Source organism: Etheostoma spectabile, chromosome 7 (assembly GCF_008692095.1).
Source record: "Etheostoma spectabile isolate EspeVRDwgs_2016 chromosome 7, UIUC_Espe_1.0, whole genome shotgun sequence".
Lineage (NCBI taxonomy): Eukaryota > Metazoa > Chordata > Actinopteri > Perciformes > Percidae > Etheostoma > Etheostoma spectabile.
Window position 1 is genome coordinate 8,997,649 of NC_045739.1, and position 5,192 is coordinate 9,002,840.

General features: G+C 35.1%; 2 protein-coding genes across 6 annotated transcripts in view; one reads left to right on the forward strand and one right to left on the reverse strand.

Moving 5' to 3' along the window:
* Positions 1-1,317, forward strand: part of tead3a (TEA domain family member 3 a) — a 14,521-nt gene extending 13,204 nt beyond the window's left edge. For all 5 annotated transcript variants that reach the window (XM_032520754.1, XM_032520757.1, XM_032520756.1 and 2 more), the window contains one exon: positions 1-1,317. This exon is cut by the window's left edge and continues 330 nt beyond it. The gene's annotated coding sequence lies outside the window, so the exon portion shown is untranslated.
* Positions 1-5,192, reverse strand: part of LOC116692455 (rho-related GTP-binding protein RhoA-C) — a 732,216-nt gene that overhangs the window by 420,128 nt on the left and 306,896 nt on the right. The window lies entirely within an intron of this gene.

The following is a 5,192-nucleotide window of genomic DNA, read 5'->3' on the forward strand; positions in this document are numbered from 1 at the left end:
CCCATGACTTAAACTAAACACTAAAGTAATGTTAATTTTTGTAGATTTTGACCAAAACATGGCGTAATAATCAGTAAGTGTTGTGATGTTATCCAATGTTATTATTCAGTCGCATCAACGTCAAAATATCGCAGTTGACACAATGACAATAACTTCTACAGTTTATGGTATCTCTGTAAGATAGGAACTGAATGAGACTATAATGGTGTGTCCTCTATCACTGCTTATTGTGGAACCACAATCTCCACGTTTAATCCAACCTTTTAGGATCATATGACAGGAAGTATGAGCGTGCCTCTTCCCAGAATGCAATGCACTACATGTAAAGACGTAAAAGTATTTATATTTCAAACACATTGCCAAAGTGTAAAGAGAGCCATCTTTTTACAGCGGGTGTATTTGCTATTTGAAGGTTTCCAGTGAAGCTGCGTGTTGAGGGTGAAGATCTTTTGATCAAATGTCAAGGAGGAAGTTTGGCTCACTTGTCTTTGAAAACATAATAGTAAACAACCAGTTTTTGATTCAGTTTACACTTTGGTGTCAGCAGCATTTAGAATGAATGATCTTTTACTGTTCATTTAAACAATACTGTTTTTACTCCGACTGCGTGGGCTCGCTGCAGTATTTCTACCTCCACGTGAGTTGGGAAAAGAATGTGCTTTGGTTCATAAAGCCTTAACCTGAAGAGCACTGATGTATAGGACATGTACACTACATTTGTAATGGTACTGTTTATAAGCCAAAACAAGCTAATACGTTTTTGTAAAGATGAACTATCTTTTTTGTATTTTACCAGTACAGCTAGAAGTGTTACTCTAAACATCAATAAAAGATGGGTGTTTTGGTTGTATCTTTTTCGACGTATGCAAAACGATGTATGGTACAGACCAAACTAAGGTCACCTACAGTGCACTGGGTAGATTTGTGTCTGATAACACTAAGAAATTATCCAGCTTACACTTGCTTTTATTTCTTTTGTTCTATGTAATTTCTTTGGTTTCTGGTACACGTTGCTACCAGCATTTGTTTTGTTTTTTTATAGTAAATGTTATTTGACTCTATTATGACCTTTCATGGCAGGATTATCTTTAACCATGTGGAAGTGACAATGATTTGTCTTGATTGTGAAAGTAAAAGCCAACTGGTTCAATTTTAAATAACCATATTCACTGTGTGGTCAGCCACAATTCTTATTCTTTTATTTTTCCCACCAGTGTCTGGTTGGCTGTGCCTCATCACTCCTTTGGTCAAGTCTGCTCAGCGAGTTATATCTGTGCCTTTATGCTGTACCAATAAAATCACATGGTGTTGGCAGAATCATGTAGCTTTTGTAGTCTTCATAGTAACAAATCATCCTTATAACATCTACATATATTTAACATGTGTAATACTGTCAAGTAATAAAAGTTGGGATGGAATGATTGGTAATATTCTATAATAAGACATGTTGATATAACTTTTATTTAGGCACAGCTTTTGTAACCGGTTCAGTGTTAGTACAAGTAATAACTGATTCACTATCTTTATTTGTTAAAGGGATTATGTAGGATTTTCTTCAAAATAAAAAATGTTTCCCCATCTATACAGAAACTTGAATATTGTTTAGGCACCACTATCAAACGTTTTCACTGATATCCAGTCCTAGTCCTGATAGACCTTTATCACGTTAGACATGTTGACATGTCATAGTAGGAAAAGCAGAAGTGTATTGAAAACCATTTGTGATGGCTGCATTCCACTTAGGAGAGGCCCTGGTATAGTGCATGCTGACTCACTGAAATATCTTACTGGGACACTTAATGGTATTAAGCCATTGTTAAGGTTAATTTAAAATGTCTGCCGTAAAAAAGGTTTATTCTTTTTTTTCTAAATTGAGCTTTATTAAAGTTTTTACAAAAATTACACTAGGCTACATATACCAGAGATAAAAAGAAAAAAAACAAAGCAGAGATAATTGATAATAAAAAACTAAGCTGAAGAACAGACCACTGTGTAAAAAAAAAAAGGTTTAGTAAAGTACATTTAGTGGCAAGAGTCCTTTGCAAAGTGTATAGTCTTTCATAAAGTGCATCTTTCATACAGTGCTGTATAACACAAGGTCCACATATTCCAAGGAAGGAGCTGTTTGTGACCTAGAGTTATTCTTTTTAGTTCAGTGACCACCTGTGTACATTTGTCATCACTGTTTGTAACAGTCTGTTGAAACCATGCAGCACCTTGTCTTCCATAACTTAAAACATAAAAAGCATATGATAATTTGTATCAGTTCCTTTAGCTTCAGTTTAAAAGTCCTCGCCTGTCATTTTTGTACAATGACTACGACCATAGACTGTATAGAGCTACTATTGCATATAACTGACTCACTTTCAGTATTAGTAATTGAGACTCCAGCAGTCGTATATTCTAACTTTATAGACACTTTTCTCATCTCAGATTATTTACTCTCACTCTACCACGCTCATTTCACACATAGTTTGCGATTCTCATTGTGTCCGCTAGATGGTGCTATCACTCCAATGGGTGTTCAGAGGGTGAAGAGTCTGCAACAGGCACTGACATACTGCTTAGCATTTCCCCTGATTATGTCCAGTTACTCTTATAATACATCTATGGTATGGAATGATGAATCTATAGCACTGTTATGTGAAGGCTTTACCTTCTCCATACATAATCAATGTGCATGTTTATGTGTGTGTGAGTGAAAGTGTCTTCCCTTTACAGTTACATAATCTCATTGGTATTACATTTAGACAACACCCATGTGCTTACACAGACCTTGGTGCATTCTCATTACACCAAACAATGCTATAAATTATAATTATGATTCCTAAATGTTGAAGGGAAAAAGGTATACAGAGTTATACTTTGCTATAAAATATTCAAATTGGCTGCTTGGTGTTTTGCTAGTGGAAAAGCTACAGTATACAATGCTGCACTAAGGGAAAAGCTACTGATATGAAAAATAAAGGAACGTTCAATTGACAGGTATAGGCTTTTCCACTGCTACATACTGCAGAACTTCATACACAATGCAATACTGCTTCTGTAGGGCAAAGATTTATCAACAAAGCTGGTATCTTGTCTGTCTGGATAAATGTCAACTCTATCTCCAGACATCAATCCAGTCACATACCTACTTCTTAAGGCGCCACAAAGACAATGCCGTGTGTGAGCAGCCTTCCAATGCATACATATAAGCGATAAGAATACTTTTTTAGTCAAAATCCAAGCTGTAAAGTGGCCGTTACAATGCTCTCTCTATGTGCTTTGGATCTGAGTATTTTTTTCTTTTTCTTTCTTTAATATAAATGACTCAAGCATATTGGTATTCACAACTACAACTGCAGGAAGTGTGGCACAGCTTTAGAGTGGCATTTGCCTTCATGTAGATGTCTTGTAACTAAGTCATAAACAACCTGTGAAACTGTTCACTTCCATTATTCCTCACACTCTCATGGTTCTTCTTTTTCGCAGATATTAGTCAATATTATCTGTTTGGGAATGAACACACACACATACATCACAGATACATTACACACATTACCTTGGCAGTGTAAGTGTGAAGGGTGTGGTGGGAAAATGTCACCTGCAGGAACTTAGCCAAACCGACCCGGTTATGCAAAGCATGAGCTCCTTCTGGTATGAAGAAAAGAAGAGTGATTTGAAGTTAAAATCATGATGATCTAGTTTAATGCCTTTTCTGTCTTTACATTTGATTGAAACTAATTTTGTACACTTGACTATCTTTTTTTGTAATCAGTCTTTTAAAATTGATATAATTAGATTTTTATCCCAAAAGAATCAGGAAAGGGTTTATTGCCACAATACGTTACACTTGTGGTATTTGCCTTGGTGAATGGTGCATACATAAAAAACAATAATCTATTTTTAAACTGTATTTATTGAAATAATAAATACAAAAACAAATATATACATACAATATACTGTAACTGTTGCATAAGAAAAAAACAGACTGAATGGGTTTAGTGCAGATAATATATAGAGTATGTGCAATGGGCAGATATGTAGTCCAGGATGCAGTTAAAGTGTAGTGACTAAGGATGAGGGTTAAGAGTCAGTGTCTGTGGGGGCCTGGGACGCTGTTGGTGAGACTGACTGCAGAGGGGAAGAAACTGTTTTTACGGCGTGAGGTTTGTATCTGCCTGAGAAAAGCTGATTTATAGAGTGAATCTCAACGGACATAAGGGGGAATGATGGATGGATTCAAAATCACAAAAGATGAGCCTATAGGGTGTTTCTAATGGAATCTGAGGTCAGTAATTATAGATTCCAGGAGAGCCAAGCCCTGCTTCTGACATATAAAACTATAATAATGCCTATTATTGTATCTCAGTGGAAGTTAGCACAAATATAAGATCGATAAACCGTCATGAAATTAAAGAAATGTCCCATGAATATGTTGGTGTTGTCTGATATTGAATTCATCATGCCGAATTTGGCCCTGAAACAAACTGCGTATGGTAATATGTGCAATGGTATTACTTCATTTATTTAAATGTAATAACTTGTAGATTTTTATTTTATTTCAAGGTGAAAAAAATAATTTCAGTGTACAGTAAATATGGTTTTAAGAGAATACTAGGGATAAATACTTTTTTGTATATTTGGCAATATGTGGAGCTTCTTGAAATAGGCCATTTCCACAGAACGCATTTAGACCTAACTGACAGGCCATCATAAAAGCATCAAGTCACATGTCACTGCAAGTATAAATTATCAAATTAATGATGAATGAAATAAATTGACCTCGGTTTCAGTATCCTGGTATTGTGCATGCCGACTCACTAAACTGTCATGGCTTACTGAATGGATCGAACATTCGTTACACAAACATAATTATAATTAATTGTTGTTAACATTATTAGTAACACCCGTGCTTGTGACATGTCAAAATGTCTGCTATAGGAGAGCATATCTGATTAACTAAATACTGATTATGAAACAAGATAAACTATATGCATGTGTGTTATATTTTACAATATTCTAAATTCTGTATCTAAAGTATTCATCTGAAGAGTCAGGTAAATGTAAAGCAGTAAAGTGTATAGTATTTCCCTCCGTAGTGAAGTAAAAGTCCTACATTAAAAATGCCACTTAAGTAAAAATATCAAGTATTATTAGAAAAATAAATCTCAAATATGACTAAAAGTACTCATGATGCAGAAAAATGG